Consider the following 25,483-nt stretch of genomic DNA (forward strand, 5'->3'; position numbering starts at 1 on the left):
AGCGGGGGAGGGCATGGCGGGGACCTGGATGTGGTCAAACCCACAAGGCCTCACAGAGAAGCCCGTGCCACCTGCCTGTGAGGGGCCAGCACAGAGAAGCCCTCAATCAGTATGTGCCGTGCGGTGTGCCAGTCACACGGAGCAGTGTCTAGAAAGTCCAGAAAATCTGTGTTTTACACACTTTCCCAGTAGCAAATCGAGAAAGTATCTGCACAGAGGCCCAGTGCTATAGGACCCACAGCCCTAGTAAGATACCATCAGGGAAAGAAAATCGAGATAGACTTTTTCACTGGATGAAAATATTTCATGGGGGGGGAAGAAAGAGTTCTCTTGAGAAGAACTTTCTGAGAAGGACAGAGCATTTTCCAGTTGTCTATGGTGTGAAACTCTGTCTTGAGCCCTAAGACCTGCCTTGCAGCTGTGGGCCCAGGCTGTCTTGGATTTGCTCAACCTCTTTGATGAGTAAAAAGCCTGGAAACCTGCTCTGTAAAAACTGAAGCAGGGAGGGGGAGGGGGAAGCAGGGAGGAGAAGCGTGGGTGATCTGAATGAGCCCCCGACATTATTTCTTCTGTTCGAATAAATTTTGCCTTCTGGGAGTCTGGGAAATTATAAATGAAAGAACTACATTTTTAGAAGGAGAAAAAAATATTTTTAAGGAGAATTAAAGAGAAAACATGAAATAATAGGGTGTCATCAAATTGTCCTCAAAAACTTTGGGGGGTGCTGATAAGCAATGATAATATAATAACTTAATGTCTTACTGACCACTGACTCTGGTGGAGCCTCTTTGGAGTATGGATGAAGTAAAATCTTAGTCCTTAAAGAAATTTGATTTAATCAGAGAATTAGGACTAAATGGCATAAGAAAGACAACACATAACTAAAACACCTTATATACTCTGCAAATAGTCGGAAGTGGCTGAACATCTTTGAGTGTCTATGCAGGGAATCCCCAAAGACGTGTAAGAAGAAAGTTGAGAAATATTAACCCAGACTCCTCTGAAGGCAGAGGAATAGACCAGTTGTTTCTCAGCATCCCTCCCGGCTTTATGAGGCAGACAGCACTGGGGCTTGAGCACGGGAGAAATTGGGAGGGTTTGGGACAGGTGGACTCTGTTTTCAGATCATAATGTGTAAAAATGCAGATAGTGAAGATAAGCCAGTGACTATTCACTCAACAGTGAGATTTTAATCCAAAAAAGTCTGAAGTATAGAATCACTTTAAAAACCCTGGAGTGCATTTTAAATATGATCTAATTTACAGAAATTTGGGAACATATTCTTTAAACAAAGCCATCTATTCATGTGTATAAATTACAGATAATGTTTCTGCTTATATGCTATTCTTATAAACATATGATAATGCTACTTTGACATTGGCTTTCCTTCTTGTGCTTTTCAGCTTGTTTGTGTTGGAGCGAATGACCATCTGAATACACTTGGCTTTCGTAAATATAAATTTAAATATCAGGGATTCGTATTTGACCCTATATTCAGTTATTACTACTGTTGGGGAAGGTCTATGTCAACTCGTGGAGGGGAAGAGCACTCTAAAAGAAAGTGTCTGTAAAAGAAAGTGTCTATTCCTTTCTGTGCTTTTTCCTCAAAATAGCCAGGAAAGAAGCCAAGGGGTTTAAATGGTCTTCCTCCTACTTACTTCCTTTTCTTCTGAAAATAGTTGTTGGAAAACCATAAGCTAAAACCGTTGTAAATTGCCTAGCTCACAGAGAAGCCATTATGCTCTTTTATTGGCACCGGAAGCCTACATGCTGAAGCTCCCAACAGTGACCTGGAGAAGAGTTAAAACAGGAGAGGTGCCTGAGGAAATGTCACTGTGGTTTTGTCCACAAGTGAAGGGAAATGAGGAGGTGAATGATCAACCAATAACCTCGATTCCTGCAGACAGCCCCATGGCTTCACATCCAGACCATTGTCTTTGCATATCAACGAAACTACAAGACGAAACCAGTCCCATCATGGCTCCCTTCCCTCTCTGTCTGCCTGCAAAAACACAAACTTGATGTTCAGTGCTACCCTCATCCATCACTCCATTCCAAGAACTAGAAGTTGGAACTAAGCAGAACCCATTTTTATTGAATGGTTTCAGCTCCCCAATACAATGAGTGCTTAGTTTCCCAGTGGTGGATTTCAGAAGGCCAAGAACTCTGAAGAATAATGGTGCCTTCTTGGTGTTAATACTGGGAGGGAAACCTGAGAAGAAGGAACCCAACTATCTTGAAAGTTAGAACATTGCTCAGAAATACGGTTTCTCCCATGAGAGACTCTGGACTCCGGGAATCAAACTGAGGGTTACAGAAGGGAGGAGTGTGGGGGGATGGGGTAACCAGGTGATGAGTATTAAAGAGGGCACATATGGTGATGAACACTGGGTGTTATACGCAATGAATCACTGAACACTGCATCAAGAACTAATGATGTACTATATGCTGGCTAACTGAACACAATAATAAAAAAATTAGAAATAAATAAAAATAAAATTATAGGTGGAAAAAAAAAAACAAAAAAAGAAATACGGTTTCTCAAACTTGGGAATCCAGTGTGAAATGCCAGGGAAGGACACTCTGGGTAGGTGGCTAAGCCCAGAGAGAGGAGGAATTCCCAGCACTCAACATGCCCGGCGTGCCCTTCGGCCAGTGCCCCCCACATGACACATGCAGACCCATCCCACACCTGATGCTGCCTGTGGTGTGTGTGTGTGTGTGTGTGTGCGTGTGTGTGCACGCGCACGCGCGCGTGAGTGCACACGGGTGCACACACTTGTGTATGTGTGTGTGTGTACCACATACGCAAATTCTCCTGTTGTTTTCTGCTCTCCACCTCAGATGATATGATGTGTTTTGGCAACCTTGGCTCCTTTTGGGGTGTGAAAAACTGTGGCTCCAGTTGAAGTCACGGGGAGCGTAATCTGCCACATCCGTAAAAGAGAAGCACCGGGCCTGCGGTAATCTCCTTCAAAAACGCCGGAGGGATGAAAACGTGGCATTTCTTTAACTGGGCATATGGCATTAGTACTCATGAGTAAAATTTAATGCTTTATTTGAAGATGTCAACGGATTTTGAGGCAATGTTTCTCTTTGGCAATGGCATGCTTATAAAGTGATTCACTGAGAGTCAACAGCCTGCTAGGAAAACGCACTTGGCGTGAGCAACACATACATTAAGATTGAAAAATTAATTCTGTTTCTGTCTGATGCTACCCAACATTCACATAGCATTGGGTCTGACTAACACCCTTTGGGTTTCAATTCCATTTATTCTTACTAATTTTCTAATTTCCAGGGGGAAGGCATGTTAAACAGGTACAGAGCATCCAGTGGAATTCATTGGTGATGCTTTGTTGAGTTCAATATAAATGGATTGGGGGCTCAGGGTCACATTTCCTTGTAAATCACTACACATAGTCAAAAAAATAGTTTAAAACTTTATGGGCAAAACAGCTGGAAAAATAATTGAAGACAACTAATATTTACATTTTCTTCTCATGACCAATTAGTATTTAGGATCCAATAATACTTAAGTCATATCCTCTCGCTAACTAAACACTGTGATTATGACAAGACATTTTAAACACATAACACTTTTTCATGGTTTTTAGGATATTCTTTAGCTTATTTGTATGATGGTGTGTGTGTGTGTGTGTGTGTGTGTGTGTGTGTGTTGTTCCTGTGTTTAGAAAGAAAAATAAAAGTCCAAGTAGAATTTTCAGGTTATGTCTATGAAAGTAACCTTCTGTGTCATATTAATTCAGATTTGTATCTTGACACATTTAGTGATTTTTTTTTTTTTTTACAGATCAAAGAAGCAACAATTTTGGCAAACTAACACCCTCATTAAAATGGAGTTAGAATAGGGGTATACAAATCATCAAAAGAAATTTTCACTTAAGAGTCAAAGTAGACCACGGAGTGAAGCCAAGCCCTTCTTTTCTTGAATCAGAGATGTAAGCATGCCAAGCAACAGGAAATCTTGAAATGTGGAAAATCTTAAGGGTCTTCATAGCCTGTTTTTTGGAATTCTGTGTAAGGACAACCGCTTCAAAATGTGAGACCCAAAACCAAAAAAGGATTTAGTATTTTCACTGGGACTTAGATCAAACTGACAGATATCTAACCTCTACTTTCAAGCACAAATGGGTAATATAAAAATAAACTTTCAAGAGTCTATTTGCATATGCTAACTTGCCCACCCTGTTTTGTGGGAAGCATTATGTATTCTCAGGGCTCAAAGAGCAACAAACAGGATAGACAGTATTTATCAGATGCTGCTGTCCCTTGGGCCCTGCCTCTCAGCCTTGAGCCCCAACCCTTTAGTAATGCCCAACTGTGTTTATTTATGGGACATTCTTTTGCTGTTTACTTCTCTGGGAAATCAAGGCTGCTGGCTGGTAAATTTCAAAATGCCAGCTTATGGCCTGACAGGAAGCTGAGGCAAAGGGTCTCTATTGTACTCTCAAGGCTCACAGAGTCCCTGAAATGTGCTTGGGCCAGCTTAGTTTCACAATGTTAAGAAATAGGTCTTTCTTCTTCAATTGGCACATAAGTTACTATAACTTACAAGATGCCAATGAACAAGCCTGGGGGAAGAACCAAAAGCTACATTTGAACAACTTTGTGTAGCAAGACTTTGACTTGAGTAGAATTCTTACCATCTATTAGCTACTTAGAGAGAGATGCAAAATTTTGTAACCTAGCACCATCTACTTTTAAAACGTAGCTCAGGGCTGATTTAGCCTGAAATTTTATTCCCAATCACATGCCTTTATCTCTATAATTAGCAGAATATCTCTTCTTTGGGTTTTGTATTTATCCACAAGTATCATATCAGTACCTAAATCAAGATCACTAAAAGCATGATTCCTTGGGATTACATGATCAATCATTCTCAAGACTAGCTTACATATTGCCAAACTCTGGACACTGTCCCCCGTCCTGTAGATATTTCCCATAATGAAATATCAAATATCCAAATCCAGAAATTTAAAAAAAAAAATTCCTCATAGAGAAAAATTTCAAATAAAGTTCCTACACCATTTATTTGTGAATCTTCTATTATATATTAAGTACATTTATGATTGCTAGATGCCACCTGAGAGACCAGATCATTCACAGTGGCCAACATAACACATTTAATGACCCGAGTACTTCAGTGACAAACACAGACTGAGCACCACTATTTTTATAGTCATTTAATATTTAGGTATTGTTCTCAAGCATAAGTTCATAGTTCTGGCGATCCCCCTAAAGGGCCCAGCTGCCTCCCATCCTTCTCACCTGAAACTTGAAAGTTTCCTTTCTCTATCCAGGCAGTTTCATGAAAGACCCATCATCCTAATGTTTGGCATTACGCTACTCCTTTTATCCAACTGTTGTATAATCATCATCCCATTAAACCTTGCAAAGGCCGTTTTTCAGAAACTCGAACACTAAAGATGTATGTGAAGAATTATCATTAATAATCAACATAAAATAGCTTCCTGTCAAAATAAGTGGGAAAGGACATTTTGCAGTGCCGGACTCCTGATTTTTCTTGTTTATTCCTGTACTCACTAATTTGCAAAATTCTATAATCCACAATGCGTCCCCCTGTCATTAGTGCTAATTAGTGGGATTCTACTGTACTAATAAATCAACATTACCCAAGCACAGTGCATGGAGATGGAGGTTATCATATATCCCTGCCTATGAGTTTTTAAAAATTAGGTAGTGGGGCGCCTGGGTGGCTCAGTTGGTTGAGCGACTGCCTTCGGCTCAGGTCATGATCCTGGAGTCCCGGGATCGAGTCCCGCATCGGGCTCCCTGCTCGGCGGGGAGTCTGCTTCTCCCTCTGACTCTCCCCCATCTCATGTTCTCTCTCTCTATCTCATTCTCTCTCTCAAATAAATAAATAAAATCTTTAAAAAAAATAAAATAAAATAAAAATAAAAATTAGGTAGTGTTCACCACTTGCAGTCCAAATTTTCACTGATAGTGTGACGTGGGTCCCATTCCATAGCTGGATCTTTACAAAGAGACCCTACATGTTTTTAATGATTGTGTAGTTGTAGTAAGTGTCACACACTGGGTCTCCCATCATCCAGTGCATAGAAGTAAGAGCTGAGTGATAAAGGAACTTGCACAAAGTCCAATGGGAGAGCTCCACTAAAGAGTTATTTTTCATATGCCCTAAAATGCCCATGAGCCTCCTCCAGGCATATTATTCTCCCAGTCTCCCAATGCTTACCTTCACTGGCCCCAATTCTGCTGACCTAGTGCTCTTCCTTCCCCATTTTTTACTTAGCTGTGAACTATGTACTTCCCATTCATATAACATCGTGTGTGTGTATGTGTGTGTGTTTTCTCATGAGAACATTCAGTTGATTAAATTAGACTTCATGGTTGATATATATATACCTCTGCTCTCCTAAGGCATTTATCTGACCTTGGGATCCATTTATTGAACAGTATACTCTTCTTTCAACCTCACATCATCGTTTAATTACAATAGACAAAAATGGTTTTCTTGGCCAGTCCGCACAATGGAAGGTCATATGGTCACTGACCCACATCTATACAGCTGTTTCTCAGCTCTTTGCATGGCTTAGCTCTCTGGTTGGCCAGTAATGGCCCATAGCCAATCCGTGCAAGTGCTCTTCGACTGCACGGCTATTTTACAATAAGTAACATTCAACAGTAGCTGTGCAAGATCTGGGATTTCTTGCCTCTTTCCAAGGACATGGGTGTCACAGGAAGTTTCTAGTTCACAACAGCAACACATCGTCCAGTGTCACAGAGAGAGGCGAGAGGCCAGTGGGTCTTCCTCTACAGAGAATCTCTCCAAAAAGAGCAGACAGTTTTTCCTTTGAAATGGGAGCGGGGATTTTCTAGGTGATCTTCCAAGGTGCTTTTAAGTCCCATGACTCTTTGATTCCCTCAGCAGTTGCTTTGAATTGTAATTCTCCCAAATTTTTGTGATCTTGTAACTGAATGTACATTTATATGCACAAATGAATATTCAATGTTAGCTATGCACAGTACATTGAAAAAAAAGTCAAGGATAATTTTAGTATCCCCATACTATACAAAGGGTATTCAGAATCTTACTAATAAATACATTGGCATCCTTCACTACCCTGTAATCCAAGATGGAGAAACTGTCTGGTTTTTGTTAAGCCTGGATGAATTAAAAAAGATTGCAAGATTGCATTTGGGCAAGTATCCTGAAGTTTGGCTGCTTATTCAAATCTTGTGCAAATTTCCATAGACTGCTGAATTGGTCTGAAGCAAGAGGTTAGCCTATAAATATTATGGACTTTGACATGTCTTTTCATCTGCTGTTTTTTCTATCAGATTATAAAATAAACTTGAGGTGGTTCAGTTAAGTGAGAAAGTATTGAGAGACACACCCCAAAGCCAAGGAGGAGGAAAGAATGATACAAAGATGGGTTATATTGAGTTTCAAACGAAGCATATCGTAGTGGATATGATATAAAATATCATATTTTACCATAGGGGAAATATAATATGTTTTTCTAACCGTTTAGTATTGAGGAAGCCTAGACTGTATTTGCAGAAGGAAGTCTTTGATTTGAGGGAGGTTTTGATTAGTTTTAAGGTCTCATCTGAAACTTCTAAAATGTGATTTCTATTGGAAATCAGGATTGCAAGTGTGCGTCTGTGTGTGTGTGCAGGATTGTGGGGTCCACTAGGAGGACCTGTTGTATCTACTCATCATGGGCTTCCACATATCAATATTTTCCTTTATGACGAATATTGGAATAAACTGGAAATGGTTAGGAGACTATACGAAAAGGAGAGACTCCTTTCGTGTCCTAACAGTATATTGTCAAAAGCTGTTGTGTTAGATGGATTTGGGTATAGACTTAGCCCTATTTACAGAAATAATGGACAAGACTCGTCTTGGCAATAGGGCTGTAATATCCCAAACATTTCTCCATCACAGCATTTGGCTCTCTTAGAGTTTCATAAAGTGATAATCATATCATTAGGTATCGGTTATAAGTTGTGCCATTATAAACAATGTGATACAGAGAAATTCATTTTCTAAAAATAAATACAGGGGTAAAGTAAACCGTCATGGTGAATAATCAGCCCGGATTTTTCCCAGGTGACTCATGTAAATTCTAAAAATTAGTCCTGACTTCACCTGCTTCGTGAACAACAAAAGCACAAACAGCTGGTTGTAGAGATTCGGGACATAATTACAATTAGTAATTGCTATGTTGTTTCTAAACAGGAAGTTCAGGAGGAAGATCTTAGGATGCTCTAAGTGTTTTGCCACAGGATTCTTTTTATCATTTTAAGTTTTGAAAAGAGTCATCGGTGGGCTGCCTCATGAAAACCAAAACTGTTCACTGTCTTGCTGAGGAAGACATCACTCCTCCAAATTTCCGGCAGAAGGGAGCAAAGCGAAAGCACTGCAAATGGAAAATGTGTGTACAAGAAGTGTGCCCAGGAGCCTGAATTCCTAAAATGTGAATATTTTTAATTTCCTAAGAGGGCTTATCATTTGCAACTATTGTATGGAACATATGGCTTACGAGATGCAAGCTGACCCTGGTTGTTACCGTTAGCACCGAAATATTACAAGGAAATCCTTAACGGGTCATCTCTATCACTGTACCACTATACTTACTGTTTGTCCATCGGCACATGTTCCAACGGAGGGTACTATGTTCCAGCAACTTGAACTGGGGCAGTGGTCCTCCACCAGGGTCAGTGTTGCCCCCCACCGGAAGCTTGGCAATGGCTGAGACAATTTTGTTATTAATGACCAGGGCGCAGGAGGGCAGACGCAAGCATCCTAGTGCGTGGAGGGCAGGGGATGCTGCTAGCCATCCTGCCTACCCGGAACAGCTCCTACAACAAAGAGTTCTCTGGCCAAAAATGTCAGCAGAGCCAAATCTGAGAAACCCTGAACTGGGACAGTTGCCAGGGTCTGGTAATATATCAGAGTGTCAATAGTCTACAAGTCTATCACCTGGACGCTCAAAAATAGTGTTCTAACTGTCTCGCCAGTGCGAGACCCTCATGGGTAACTGATTGCTCCTTACAGTAGGGTGCAGCTGGATGGAAATTTGCCTGAAGCAGAAATCCCTTTTGTCTCTCCCTATTTATCATCATCATCATTACTTTTTAACTTTGGTTAGCAGATGTTTCTTTAGTGCTCTGACATCCTTTTTAATTTGCACATTTATTAATTTGGCTGGTGGAGAGTAGAGTGCTTTACCTGCCGAATCCTCCCTGTACCTTGGGGCTGGTGGTGTCACATATAAAGAGTTGCCCTGGCCCACCACCCGGCGCTGGGAAGCATTTTTAACTATAGCATCTTTAAGTGGGATCATCGGGTGACCAGTGCAATTTTGGCTTTTCTCCTATCTCACACTCCAAATGAAAGGGACTGATTGCCCCCAAGTCCATTTACTCATCCACTCCAGGGGGAATTGTTTGGATTCTAACATGTACCCTCACAACATCCCATTTATAGCTATGACAAAGAAGTAAGCAATTAATCAGACATCCCTGCTAACAATACTGACCTGCCAGCATTCAAATGCTTTAATTAAAATCACAACACAATATATGCCAGGGGTAACAGCCTAGCAATGTCTCCACAAGGCAGGAAGCGACTCTCCTTACCAGCCCTGAAGCAAACACATATTATGGGCATCCCTGAGAAGGAAAGAAGGTCTCCAGGGATGGTTTGTGCATGCGGCTGCTCACCTACCAAAGTAGATTATGCCCATATCATGTTCATTCAGATGCTTTAGCATAAAAAGATGTACCCAGATGAGAGGTTTTTCTCTCTCCTTTTCCCTTTTCTTTCTTTCTTTCTTTCTTTCTTTCTTTCTTTCTTTCTTTCTTTCTTTCTTTCTTTCTTTCTTTCTTTCTTTTTCTTTCTTTCTTTTTCTTTCTTTCTTTCTTTCTCTCTTTCTTTTTCTTTTTCTTTCTTCCTTCCTTCCTTTCTCTTTCCTTCTTTCCTTCCTTCCTTCCTTCCTTCCTACCTTCCTTCCTTCCTTCCTTCCTTCCTTCCTTCCTTCCTTCTTTCTCCCTCTCTCCCTCCCCTCCCACCCTTCCTCCCTCCTCTCTCTCTCTTTTTTGGGGTGGCGCTGTGCTTACGCAGATGGGGAGGAGCCATATTACACCCAGCAATGTTAGGCTAAATTCACCTCTGCTGCTTCAAAAATAAAATGTCAGTGCAACTTTGAGGTTTGAAAATTTTAAATATCAGTAAACACAGGAAAAGATTGTTTTTCTTCCAGTGTTAACTCACCCTTGCGACAGGTTTCAGCCTCTTGATATTCATGCCGGCTCCCCAATTGTTCTGCCTTTCTTGTACACAGTAAAACCAAGATTTTGAGATCATAAGGATACAGTGCATTTAGAGGTGGATGATTTTGGAAGAATTTGGAAAGACTGCCATCCACTTACTTTTTTGTATTATATGTATACTTAGTTTTTCCCAAAATGGTGTATAATTTCATTGAAATACATCAGCATTCTTTGAAATATACCCGAAACCCATTACTCTCTTCTGGAGTTAGACCACTTCCACATTTAATAATTGCCTTCATTGTTTATATTTTAACCATTAATGTGGACACATTAACAGGTAATATATAACATGGGTTAATTACTTTTGAATTTGAGCCAAGCTAGCTTAAAATGCCTCTAAACTCCTCATGCCCCGTGGTCCCTGTCTTACCCTTTAAGTTAAGCATTATTTTCCCTTTGGCTCCTAGCTAACATTCTCTGACACCTCCTTCAGGCAAAGTATTTTTAAAGAGTTGGTCCTATTTGTCAAGTTTCCACTGGAGCGGCCATCTAGCGCTGTCAATATTGCTCTCCCTTCACCCTGTAGGTCTAGTCGATGTTCAAACTCCACGTGCCTTTTCCTCCGGATCCAAATCCTTAACATCTTTATTTGTGTTTCTCCCCCAAGCTGCCCTCAAAACTTGTGACCTCTGTGGATTCAACTATAAGTGCTTTCAGGGCTTATCTTTCTTTCCACATGTGACTCATAAACGTTTGGGGCATCTGTGGGAAGTCGCCTGCCTCCCTCAGTGCCTCAGGAGGGGCCTTTGTGGCCCTCTTCCCCAGCTGCCTTCCCCAGGCTCAGGTCTGAGTCCCCCATTACTTCCGGAAGTGAGCCTGCCTCTTTCTTTGTTTATCCACGTTTCCCTCAGGACACTGCATATGGTGAGCTTCCTTCTCCACTCAGCAGCCCATTACACCCTCTCTTGTTCATATCCTGCCCCCTTTCAAGTGTGTATCCTTTTTCCTTTGAAGGACACTGATACTTCCCACAATGGTTTTCAAGTTGAAATATGAAACTTAAAACTTTCCTTCGTTTTCCTCCTCCTCCCGCTCTATACTTCCCTTCTGTGTTTATTAAAATAATATCTCTCCCTCTCTCCCTCTCTCTCTCTTTCTCTCTCTCTCACACACACACAATTCCTGAGGCGAGCTCAAGTTCAGAGAGAATGACAATTGTCTTTTCATCCCATCTGCCTAATTATCAGGTAAGACCATGAGACATCTCAACAGAGAGGACGCAGATCCACTTGGCAGTAGCCAAATACAATTTCATTATTTTAAAAGGAAATCAAAATATCATGAGACTGTTTGACACAGAGAAATCATTTCTCTAACCAAAGCTTAATTTTTCCCCCATCTTCATTATTTTCTCCTAATCCTCTTTGGCCTGGTCTGTTTCCTAAAATGTTACCTGGAAGGTAGATGTATTAGTCATGATTCTCAGAGAAAACAGAACCAACAAGGCATATATAAGGAGAAAGAGAAATTTTAAGGGATTGGCTCTTGAGATTGTGGAGGCTGGCAGCCTGGAGACCCAGAAGAGAGGTATAGTCTGAATCCAGAGAAAATTCACTAGCAGGGTTCCTTCTTGCTCAGAGGAAGTCAGACTGAGTTCTATTAAGGCCTTCCACTGATTTGGTGAGGCCCACCCACCATAATGTAGCATAATGGGCTTTACTCAAAGTTTACTGATTTCAAAGTTAATCTCATCCATAAAAAACACCTTTATAGAGACATCCAGAATAATGTTTGGTCAAATATCTGGACAGAATGGCCCAGCCATATGAACACACAAAATTAACCATAGGGATTCCCACACCATGTTCTATGCAACACTAGTTCCTTGAATTAAACACTGGACTGAACTGATTTCTCTCCCAGGTATTTCCTTTTATTATTAAAAGGGAAGAAAAATGAGTGTTAATATGATGAACACTTCCTGGATTTCAGGTGCTTGCTCAGTCTTCATTCTCTCATTTAATTCCCATAACAATATTATACAATAGATATCATTATCAGAATCCTTGATATGACAAATCTTTTACAGAAAACAACATATTAGAACTATTGCTGCTTTTCAACCTCACACTTTATGAAAAGAAAAAGATTCAAAACCATCAAAACCTTTGCCATCATCATACAAGCCACTTTGGACTCATCTAAATCAATATGATTTGCATGTCACCTCTGTTTACCTCTGATGTGTTTGAGATACAGAACTTTTAATCCATTATCTCAAGCCACGGAATAGTAGAACAAACGTTTATCTATCCCATGGTGGTACATTTACCTTAGATTTTATGAAGTATGATTTGCAAGTTCATAAGCTTACAAGATACTAATAGAAAGTCCTTGGCTTACCTCTCTAAGCATCAAAAGACAGAACTAATTGAAATGGTTTCAGGCTCTAAAGTTTTCCCCAAGTGGTACTTGGTTGGAAAAAAAAAAAAAAAAGGTGATTGACAGAACACCCAGTAGAAAAAGAAGGGTTAGCAAAGTATCAAATATAAGGCAACTGCCTGTGTGTGTGTGTGTGTGTGTGTGTGTGTGTGTGTGTGTGTGTGATAATTTGGTGTTGATGTGGAGGAAAGAGGTATTTTGCCTTATATTCTGGCACACATGGTAACTGATTTGATCAAAGTCACACAGCAACTTAGCTGATACTGGGTCAACACACCCTTTAGCCTCGAGGGTCACCAGAGGTAAAGCAATGCCCAGAGTTTTCATGGCAGGAGCAGAGAGTGCTGGAAGAAAAACAAGAGAAACTGATGGGGAGGGAGAGGGCAAGAGAAGAAATAATGCAAAGTCCCCTGATGTTGAGGAGAGTAGGTGACGAACTCCAAGGTCAAGGGTATCTCTGCCATGTTAAATTCTCAAAAGCAGAGTTCCAAAAACGAGGGCTAGGAGTCAAATCCAGCTCACTGCTTGTTTTTGTAAATAAAGTTTTATTGGTATGCAGCCATGCCTGTTCACTCATGTATTGTCTATGGCTGTTTTCCTTATAAACACGTAGTTGACTAGTTATGATGGAGACCATATCTGACTTTTGACACAAAGGTCTTCCAGCAGCTGGTTGATACAAAGCCAGCATACTAAGGGAGCCCATCTTCATGAACAGGTTCCACATCCTATGCCAGGATAACCCATATGCATTCTGCAGTAAATTTTTGTTTTTAACATCCAATTGACTTCTGTGGAGCAATACTTGCTTCTCCTGATCTTAACCAGATGACTACTAAGAAAATTATCTTGAAATTGCTTTGTTACGCTCAGATTAAATAAATAAATAAATAAATAAATAAATAAATAAATAAATAAAAGATGGGGAGCGCCTGGGTGGCTCAGTTGGTTCAGCATCCACCTTCGGCTCAGGTCATGATCCCAGGGCCCTAGGATTGAGGCCCGCATCAGTCTCCCTGCTCAGTGGGGAGTCTGCTTCTCCCTCTCCCTTTCCCTCTTTCTCTCCCTGATGCTCATACTCTCTCTCAAACAAATCAATAAAACGTTAAAAAAAAAAAAAAACATGATTTTTACCAGGATTAAAACAGGAGATTTGACACACAGGAGACTCTTTTAAAGGAAAGACATTATAATGTCCTAAAGAACATGGAAGACAACATAAAACCCTAGTTAGAGTTAGTCAGTCCTGGCGTGATGTGAAAGAGCCACTGCCCAGGTGTGACCCCTGAGACAAGGTGCATGTGCTTTGAGACCGCTTCCTGATCTGCAAAATAGGGCTAAAGATATCCAACTTCATGTGTTTTTATGAGGATTAAAATGCCTGGCGCAGACAGAATAAGAGTGTAACAAACCACATCAAAATGGAGTGGTTAAAAAACAATTGATAATTTATCATACCTGCGTGGTTTTCTGGGTACTTTGACTGGACTCACCTGAGTTGGCATGGGCCTCCTCTGTCAATGGCAGCGGGCTGAGGGCCGTGTCAGCCAGACAGCCAGGCCGTTCTCCAGGGTGGCACATCCGGGGCTTTGTGGTGTGGCTGCTTTGGGGCAACCTCTGGGCCAGCATCTCCAGATTTCTGCTTGCTCCATATTGGCTGTTGTCCTAGAGGCCAAAACAAGCCACACGGCCAAGCGCTGAAGCAATGTGGAAGCAACTTCACCCCTGCCTCCAGAAGGGGAGGGGGCCCAGCCATTTCCAGCCCGCCTTATTGCTCAGGATGGTGCTTAGTAAGACAGTTTTGTGTTTCTTGATCTATGTTAGTCCTTGTTTCCGCTGTACCCCAGCCACTTCTTGGGTGCAGGAATGTTCTAATATGCTAGCATCATGTCACACACTGTGCTCCACCCTATGAATAGGCACGACTACTGGGCCATTACTAGCCTCATCTTTCAGACTGTAGGAAAGCTCATGAACTTGCCCATGATGGTGGCTAGGAACAGGTGGAGAAGGATGTCAAACCCAGCAGCCTAGCTCTGGCACCCAACCCCTCCCCACTGCAGCCCCTGCAGCTAGTTATGTCCAATAGGGTCAGCGTGAGTTTGGCAGATGCCCTTTTGCCTGGGAGCGTGTGGCCCGAACGGCGGCGCTGGTGGCAAGCCGTGGAACCCAACATGGCGGTGGGTGTGCTGGCCCATGGGGAGGTCAGTATAAAACCAGGCCCCCTTCCCACCCCTGCCTGTCGGGACCACAACAACCCATTCAACAGCCCGGGACTTTTTTTTTTTTTTTTTTGTCCAGCACTCCCAGGATGCCAGAGTGCTCAGAGGAGGGTCTAATGAGTATGAACTAAACTGGAAATTAACTCCAATCTAGTTCCCTCTCAGAGAACAGGACTTCCAAGCCCAGTCCCAGTTAGCACTACTCTCTCTTTGCTCTGGACTTTCCCAGTTTGGGAGGGTCAGGAAAGCCCTGGGAAGTCTCCCTGGGGAACGCCTGGGCCCCAGGCAAATCGGGATGGTTGGTCACCATGTTAACTGGACTAGCCTGCTCTCTGCTTAGGAGTCTCAGAAAGCATTCCGTGACTGAGCAATTGATGGAATGAGAAAAGGCCCCCTTGATTGCTTTTGTCCAGTCTTCAGAGCTTACTATAGCATTCGGCATCAAATTAGAACTCAAAAAAATACCTGTTGAATAAGTGAGAATGTGAATGTATGAATAAGTGAATCCAGCTCAGAGGAGGTGGCCCCTGCTTCCTACTACCCAAGAGTATGGGTGTTAACATGGAAACCCAGGAACATGTGACACAGCGTTTGCCCCAGAATCTCTAACTTTTACGTCCTTCCAGTTCCTTCTAAAACAAGGAGTGGACCAAGTGACTCATTGATTCAAGTCAATCAAGTTTCACTCAAACAAATTTTCCTAGAATCATATAAAGTCCTCTTGAACTTCCATTTGGTGGAATTCTGAGCCAACATTTTTATGAACCAAGAAAAATCATGTTTTATACAATGGAACCACCTTAACTTAAACTTTATGGATTTTTACACTTCAGGGAAGATACTTCATAAGTGAACAGCTATTTTAGTGAACAGCTATTAGAGTTGTGAATAAGTCAAAGAGATTTTTAGTTAGAGGTGAAGGGAAGGGCTATGGGTGGAATGCTTGTGCTCCCCAAATTCATATATGGAAGCTCTAATCCCCGATATAATGGTACTAGAAAGCAGGGATTTGGAAGGTGATTAGGTCCCAGAGTGGAGCCCTCATAAATTGAATTAGTGTCATTAACACCATTAGTGGAGAGACACCAGAGAGATCATCTCCTCTCCCCTATTTGAGGAGACAGCAAGAAGGTGGCTGTCTGCAAACCAAGAGGAGGTCCCTCACAAACAGCCAAAGAGTCTGACCTTGACCTTGGACTCCTTAGCCACCAGAACTGTGAGAAATAGATTCTGTTCACATTGCCCTGTCTACGGGGCACTGTTATGGCAGCCTGAGCTGACTGAGACCGAGAGTATAATACAGTGGTTAAAGGCAAGCATGTTGAAGTAGAGCAAACTTGTATTTGAATTCTGGCCTTGCCACATTCTAGCTACAGGACCCCGAGCGTAGCATCTGACTTCTCTAAGGCTTTGTTTGCTCACCTACAAATCGACTTGGCACTGCCTGTCCTTTGGAGCTATAGTGACAATTAAATGTGACGCCATATCCCAGTTAGCCTGAGGATAGTCCAGGGACAATTAGCCATAGGCCTACTCTTGCCATTCAGGTTTCTGGGTTTGCATGGAATGCTCTATGTTCACCTAATACAGGAAGTACTCAGTCCTAGGCCTGACACACAATGAGGAAGCACAACTTTGTTAGGCATCAAAGCTTACCATACTGAAATTTTCCCAAACTTTGCATGAACTTTTAAATGTGTATACATTTCAAAGCTATTTTTAGCATAATGAAAAAAAATGACATGGAAGAAGAGTTCAAGATTGTGCAATGTGGCTGTGTCACATGGGCACCAGAGCCTAAAAAATAAAATGGCATTTTGGAAAAATGAATACAGCAGTAATGTTACCCCCACTGGTATGGGAAGAATGCACTACTAATGCTCACGTTGGGCTATCTATGTGCCAGGAGCTGTTTAATGTGTTTTACATTTATTCCCATCTTCACGTCCTCACACAACTCTCTGAGGTAGGCACTTCAGTTGTCATCCCCATTTTATGGAAGGAGAAACTGAGACACATAGGTCACCCGGGAAGTAAGCGGCAAAGCTGGGATTAGAACAGCCAGTCTTGCTCCAGAGTCAGTGTTCTTGACCCTGCTGAGTGATTCAGCATGTAAATCTCACCGTATTGGTTGTCGTGTTTGTTGTCTGTCCAGGGCTGGGAAACCAGATAAAATAGAAGACTTTTCTATGAAAGAAAAGAGCTATCCTGGCACTCAGACTATCTGACACCATTTTGGCCTCTTGGGGCCTTTTTTTTACTTCTTTCCAAGCACTCAACTGTCTTCCAAGGGAGTTGAGGTTCTGGATAGATGGTCTGATTGGCTGGAAAAAATGAGTGACTCTCCCTCTTATAAATCAACATATTTTGGGGTCCCTCGGTGCCTCAGTCAGTTAAGCATCCGACTCTTAGCTTGAGCTCAGGTCATGATCTCAGGGTTGTGAGATCGAGCCCCACATGGGCTCCACGCTCCGCTCAGCACAGAGCCTGCTTGCCCCTCTCCCTCTGCTCCTCCCCGGCCCTCATGCATGCATTCTCTTTCTCTCACTCAAATGAATAAATAAATAAATAAATAAATAATAAATAAATAAATATATACAATCTTTTTAAAAAATCAGGAGATTTTATCCACAGGAGATTTCAGAATAGCTTACCTCCCTATAAGGCTGATCATTTTTCTCAAAATTACCTGTTTTTTTTTTTCCCCCAATCGCACCAAGAGAAGACATGAGCTCCACTCTAAGATAATAGGAATGGCTCAGATTCTACTCTCATTAATATAATGATTCCATAATACAATGACAGATTAAAGAACTTTCTTTTTATTCTACTCAAGGCTGGTTTTACATAAAAATAGACCATAACTCAGAGTCTGTAATGTCTATGGAAAGGTTACACTCGTTACCATCCAAATAGGCTGAGCTAATAAAAATTATATTTGTTACAATCCAAATAGATTAACCGGCCTTAAGGGCTTAGCTATGTATTACACTTTTCAATTTTCTTATAATTAAATTAACATAAAATAGTCTTCACAAATAAATGGCTGTTTCAGAAATAGTTAAGCTCTGTTTAACAAAAATAGCCATTCTATTTACATGTGCATCCACTCGGGTAGACCTGGGAAGAGAAAAGAGGCACTTCCCCATGGAGTGGACTCGTGACCGAGAGATGAGCAGAAAGATCCCCTCTCATTTGTCCTGCTGAGGCCAGGGGCACCCCAGCTGGTGGCTCAGTACAAAGCCAAGACCAAAGTCACCGGCACCACTCTCCTGCTCTTGCTGGATGCTCCCAGCCATGAGCCAGGGGGCACAACGGTAGGATCCAGTCCTGCACCTGGGTTTCCTACTGGTCTTGAAGCCACCATTTTCTTGGCTTATCTTCCCCTTTCTTCTCCAGAAACCAGACCTCTAGATATCTGTTTCCAGCTAGAAATTCCATCTGAATATTGCTTCCATTTGTAAGATCCATTATTCTGGACTTTTATGTTTTCGTTCAGGTGCCATTTTATGACTCTACCCCAGAAATGCTCACATCATTGAATAAACAATGATATTTTAAGTCTCTCAACTGAAAAAGTCTTGGACAAAGGCGTTGATGCCCCTGAACTAGTTGAAATTCTTAAGTGTTAGGATCCTCACCAAGCTCATTAATTTCAGATCAGCCTTTTCATTCCATAAATGTCCTCAGACATGGTAAAGAAATGGAACAAGTTATGGAGCTGTTGCCATTTGAAACAAACAGAAGCTTAAGCTTTCTCGGTTCTAAAAGTCAAGATGGAGACAACACAAGGAAAAGAGATGGAAGTCCTTTTAACACTGGCTGTGAGCTTTGATGCCAGGGCTGGGTGCGATACTGAACACGTTTTCGTGCTTGATCTTCTTTAATCCAAACATCTTGCTGAGTATCACGGGAAACTTCCCAATTTAGAAATGGGGAAATAGAGGTTGTGGAGTTCATGTGAGTCAGAGCAAGCTTCACCAATCCAGAAATAAGGAGACGCATTGAAAATGGTGAGATGCCGGGTAGGGGTCTGCAAAAGCTGTGAGTTGGAGTATTACCAAAACTAGAAGCCACCTGGCCACCAATGATCAAATTTGTGTTCAAGGGTTTTGGCAGGACTCTGAACTTGACAAGATGGTCAGTAGCCATCAATCTCGAGTGCCCTACTTTGAGCCCAGGGGTTGGACTGCATCCACACTGAAATACAATCTAATAGGACTCTGTGACGATATAATACAAACTCTCACACCAGCAGCACCCCGCCCCCCTGCTTGCATATTATTGTGATTATCTCCTTGAAAATAAGTAAAACTTAGAGAATATCTTGAGCAGATGATGCAGGCTCTTTGAATTTCTGCATGCCCCCTGCTGCTGCCCACCTTTTGGGTGACTTAATCCTCATTAGCACCTCCACAAAAGGTTGAGCAAGAAAAATAGAGATGAGGCTCAAATGAGTCCATTTTGCTGCACATCAGCAGCTTTTGTTGAAGGTTTGATGAGGAAAGAGGTCAAAAGTAATGGTGCAATAAGAAAAATAAATTATCTGTGGAGCTCATCTACTTATGGCACCCCATCCCCATCATCATGGATGAGCAAGACCTGACCATACACTTAAGAAGATTAAAAACACTTTAATTCAAAGAGCTCCAAGCAAGGTGAGTAGGTGAGAAACATTGTAATTTGCATTTTATAGTTCTCCCCCACCTTAGTGTGCATGGGAGTGACGGCATACATCCTTGTCTCCCAAGTGCCTCGCGTGAAGTAGATGCTCAACAAATATTATTTGGAAAACACCGCTTGTTTGTCATATTCTATACGTTCAAAGCTGGCTGCACATTGCAAAAATCTGGGGAGCTTTAAGAAATACTGATGCCTCGGCCCTAATGGGCTTCAGGAAACACCACCCCAAAATATGGCACCTTGGCATGTTAGACATTTCTCCACAACTGTTTACTCTTTATCAAACCTACCATAACAATACTTAGGTTGAATGGTTTCTTTGTGTCTTCATTTCCTTGTAAAGCCTACCATATCATGTAAAACTTATATTAAATAAATGTGTATGCTTTTCTCCCATTAATCTGTTGCTGTCAGTTTAAGTATCAGACCCAACCAGGAACCCTAAGAGGGCAGAGGAAAACTGTTCCCTCTCCTACAGTCCATCACTGACAAATTCTGAATTAATCTGCATCAGGGTGGGCCAGGGCCCAGGGATCTTTCAAAGGATCCCCAGGAGACCCTAACATGCAGCAAAGTTCAAGAATGACAAGAATCATCTGTATGCCTAGAAGGCAGCTGTGACAGGAGCTGAGCGGGGCAAATACAAGTCTATGTGCCTAATAACCTCACCCAGTCAGGAGATGAGGGACAGGAAAAAGGACCCAACTGACAAGGTAGCTAGTGAGTGGGTGAGAATTTGGAATGGCTTAGCACCAAACCCATGGCTTTGAAGACCAAGTGGGCTCCAAGTCCAGCTCTGCTCAGAGCCCCACTGACTCAGTTGTACACTGGGGGACTAATGTTGGCCTCTCAGGTTGTGGTGAAGTTGATGAGGGTATAATGGACTCACTGTTGTGTCTCCTCAAAATTGATATGTGGAAGCCATAACCCCCAATGGGATGGTATTTAGAGATGGGGCCTTTGGGAGATAATTTGGGCTAGCTGAGGTCATAAAAGTGGGGCCCTCATGATGGGATTACTGGCCTTTATAAGTGGCCTTCTTATAGAAGAGGACCTCTCTCCCTCCCTCTCCTCCTCCCCCTTCTTCCCCGCTCCCTCTCTCTCCCCCTGTTCCTAAGTCAAGAAGAGGACGTATGAGGACAGACCGAGAAGCCAGCCATCTGCAACTCCCAAAGAGAGCCCTCGTCAGGAGCCGAATCAGCCAACACCTTGATCCTGGCCTTACAGTCTCCAGAACTTCAAGAAGCAAATGTCTGCTGTTTAAGCCCCGCCAGCGTGTGGCGCTCTGTTACAGCAGCCTGAGGAGACTACGCCAGAGGGTGAGTCTACAGGGGGAAGGGGGCACACAGTGGGCACTCGGCCCAGGCTCCCAGTTCACAGACAGCCCCCTTCTCCCTGTGTCCTCACGTGGTGGGAGGAATGAGCCAGCTCTCTGGGCTCCTTTTTATAAGGACACTAATCCCATTCATGATGGCTCTGCCCTTGTGACCTAATCACATCCCCAGAGGCCTACCTCCTAATACCATCACACTGGGGATTAAGTCTCAACATACGAATTTGGGGGGAACACGAACATTCAGATCATAGCAACTGTCAACCAAGCAGAGCTTCGGACCTCATCCCTCCTACTGGCCATCACGCTCCAACAGCACAGGACAACAAGGCCTCTGGAAGCCCCCAGCAACCTCCACCAGAGCCGGCTCAGAGCCCTCCCTTCCTGCCACCCACTTTTTCGCTTCCCAGCTCTTCTTTCCCTTGCCGTGTGGTCCCCTCGGCACCTGCTGGGCTGACTGACATCTCCCTGGCCTAAAGTGTTATCAGTTCATCCCACTGATCAAAAGCTAAATGGCTGGTACATCCCCCCCACCCCCCACCCCAGCACTTTCTTTTTGAAGCCTATTTTTAACTGGAGCACAAATTCTCGGTTTCACCAGCAACCAAGGCCTCTGGGGAGGCATTTCAAGTCTACTTCTCATCCCCAGAGCTGATATCCATACGTCCATCCTTTCGTATCCTGGGAGAACGGTTGCCTTCCCAGACCCACTCCTAACATGAAATTAGGCCACGCTTAAAACAAACAGGGGTGCAGACGGCGTGGGAGGAAATCATTGGCCTACATTTAAGAAACACTGGGGGCTTTCTATTTTAGATCCCAAAGCAGAATGAAATGCCTCCCCACACACCTGTGACACTTGTACTAAGAATACTTGGTAAAAATCGATTGTCGGAGTTAAAAAAAAAAAAAAAAAGGCCCTCAAGATGATCCAGCCCAGGGATTTTTAAGCAGGGATGCACATCAAAAGGGTGACACTGATCAGAACCCCGAAGAGGGTTTTCAAAGCCAACCAGATAATCTGATTCTCTCATTTGAGGTGAACTGTAAAGGAATTGAAATGGGGCCTGTTGATTCTGTTTTGCCATCACTGTTTGGGTGGACAGGGAGAGGGGGCTATTTTTATCGCTCTAATTCTGTGCCAAGTGGGCGAGGACAAATCATTCATGAGTGCTGGTTTGCCCTCTCACCTGCGGATATGAATTTGTCTACCCCCTCACCATCTCTGAGGAAGTGAAGGAGGTAGAAAGTGGGAAATGGTGGGGCTCATATAGGAACAAAAGGGAGCCAATGAAGTTGAAATATTTGATCTTCTCTCCCTTTTCCTTGAGAGAGGACCTGTCATATTTCCTCTCCTGCCGCTTCAATTGTTCATTCATGTCATTTCTTTGCTTCATTTGCCTTTCTCATCTTATAGACTTTTTTTTCCTTTACTACTTCTTTTGACCCCCGCTTCCTCTCACCTCCCTCCCCCCCCCCAATCTCCCCGCCACAATCCTCCTGGATAACAATGAAAATGACTTTACCATCCATCTCTCACTTGTGTTTCATGATGTGGAACGAGGGTCCAAACGTCAGGGGACATACAAAAGCGGCTTGGTCCCACCACGCCCTCCACGCCATTTCCCGGAGTGTAGCTCAGTGACTCTCAAACCTCTGAAAACCCGCAAAGTCACCTTGCTTGGCTTGTAGAAATGCAAACTCCGAGCCCTTCCCCGACCGATGGCGAAGGGGCCTTCAGATTACTGTTTCAAACCTCCGTACAAAACACTCAACTCCCTGCCCGGCGCTCTGGGCGTCGCCTGTGATGAGACAAGAATTACGTCGCGGGCACCACACAGGGTGGGTTCGCGACCAGACGAGATCAGCATATGGAGCCCTGAGGCCCAGGCACACACTGGGTACCGGGCAATGTCGTGGGCACCTTCACTCCCACCTCACCTCTTCTGCACGCGCTTGCGAAAATCGCAGGTGCTTTGGGTAAGTGCGATTTTAAGAGAAAATGAAACTCCTGTAGAAATGCAGCTTTTGCCTTAACCTCAAAGGTCTTCCACATACTGTGAGTCCTGAACCTCGGGAACTTGAGCCAAAGGAAATAGCTCCCTTTGGGTCCCCAGCCTCTGTCATCACCATCTCCAATAACCCGACGTGCAGCAAGAGTCATCCCGGGGAAAGACAGGTTCGAATTCGCCCTTTCATTACAGTCCTCACTGCGGGGAAAGGAACAGACTCCTCCAAGAAAGGGCCCCACCTCATTTAGCCAGACTGGTCCCAGGCTTCCTCCGCAGGCAGGTCTCTTCCTACCACACATCAGGCAACTCCCTGTGACACCAGGGGCCAGGCTGGTGACCCTGCTCCCCTGCTTCCTCCCCCTTCAGAAGCACTTCCTACCTCCCAAGGATACACTGTTGCTCAGGTGGAACAGAGCTGGACGCCTCCTGCAGAGGTGATTGCTGGCATCCCTGGCTCTTTTCTGGATTTGTTTGTTTTTCACGTTCTATACTTTTTTTTTTAATAATTTTCATGTGCATCTCAGGCACTGGGCTGGGGGGTACACTCTCCAGACAAGAAAGATTGTCTTCAGCATCCCTGAATCCCCAGCTCCTCATCCAGAGTGTAATGGACACTGAGTCTTTGGTGATATGTAAACAAGCCCTGAATTTTGGATTACTTAGCATAAAAAAATAAGGAAATTATGGGACAAACATCTAAAAATTGAATGAGGACATCTGATACATAAAGCAAAGACATGGGGCCTCCCCTTCCATAGTCCCAACTCTTCCGCCTCCAACTGGTGCAATGGTCCATTCTTCACCAAATGCACACCTGACTCTCCCTCAGTTTAGCAGTGCAAATTGTATCCCCTGCTTCAGGAAAAGGGATGTAGAAACAACCTCTCAGATCTACTTAGGCCTACTGTGTGCCTGTAATATGAAATTGCAGTGCAATGTACAATTGCATATTGCTTAACCCATAGAGGGGAACTGATGGATATTTACAAAAGGAAGAACAATGCATTTTTGTCATTTTTATGAGTACCGTTCTAAATGACAGTCGTTATATGGGGTTGTTAGGAATTTTTACACTTAGGGAGGGGGCAGTTGATTTATACCAAATTTTATATATTGTTTCAAAACATAAATCATTTGCACTTATATTTTTATAATACAGTTACTACTCTTAAGACTGCATTCATTTCCTAGGACTGCCACACCAAATTGTCACAAACTGGGTGGCTTACGACAACAGAAATTTATTCTCCCATTGTTCTGGAAGCTAGAAGTTCAAAATCAAGGTGTCAGAGAGGAAATGCTCCTCCCTCTGGAGGCTCCAGCGGAGAATCCTTCCTTGCCTCTTCTTGTATCTGGCGCTTCCAGAAATTCCTGCTGTTCTTCAGCTTATAAAAACATCACTCCAATCTCTGCCTCCGTCTTCATGTGGCCTTCTCCACTATACATCTGTGACCAAATGCCCCTCTTCTTATAACATAGATTTAGATCCCAGATGGCCTCTTCTTAAATTGATTACAGCTATCCTTCCCAGAGGATCTCGCAAGCAAGGTCACATTCACAGATTTCAGGATGTGAATTTTGGGGGGAACAATATTAAACCCAGTTCAGGCATTGTCTTGTCCTGAAAACTACAAGCTTATGAAATTCACTGAAATTCTCCTCGGTCAGTTGTTTCTGGAAAAAGCAGATTTGTATTTCCCTAAAGCCTTGACTCTACCAGTTCATTAGGGGAAAGTGTCAGGGTACAGAATTAATGAGAGAACTATTCTAGAGGGCTGTCCATTTCCACGTGGACAAAGGTCCGGGCCTGTGTTTCTGGACTGACTCCCATCCCAGAGAGAAGATTCTCAAGTCCCGGAACTGGGAACGTCAGGGGAAGACAGAGGGTAGAAACTGCCCAGTTACCACATGTCTGCAGCCATTTCAAACCTCAGAGTCAGATGTTGTCTTAGTCCGCTGGGGCTGCCATACAAAATACCACAAACTGGGTGGCTTCAACAACAGACAGTTATTTCTTCCCAGTTTGGGAAGCTCCAAGTTTAAGATCAAGGTTCCAACCAATTCAATTTCCCTTGAGACCGCTCTTCCTGGCTTTCAAGCGGGTTCCTCCTCACGGTGTCCTCACATGGCCTTTCCTCTCTGTGCATGGAAAAAGAGCGAGAAGGATCTCGGGCATTGCTTTCCCTTCATAAGGACACCAATCCTATAGGATCGGAGTCCCCCTCGTGACCTAGTTTGACCTTAATTACCTCTGAAAGGCCCCGTCTCCAAATACAGTCACACTGGAGACAGGACACAATTCAGTCCACAGCAGAAGGGACCTTGGAAATAATAGCCCAGGTCTCCAATTTCACAGATGAAGATCTTCGTACAACGTGAAGAATCTTGATAAAGGTCACCCAGTTTGACAAGGCTGGAATATTCTTAACATCCCTCCACTCTACCGGAAACTCTAGTCAGAAGTCTTGACTTTCTTTCTTTTTGTCAGAATACATAGA

This window comes from Eumetopias jubatus, unplaced genomic scaffold, assembly GCF_037043125.1.
Source record: "Eumetopias jubatus isolate StellerSeaLion01/CBP00866 unplaced genomic scaffold, mEumJub1_p1.0 scaffold_9, whole genome shotgun sequence".
Taxonomy (NCBI): domain Eukaryota; kingdom Metazoa; phylum Chordata; class Mammalia; order Carnivora; family Otariidae; genus Eumetopias; species Eumetopias jubatus.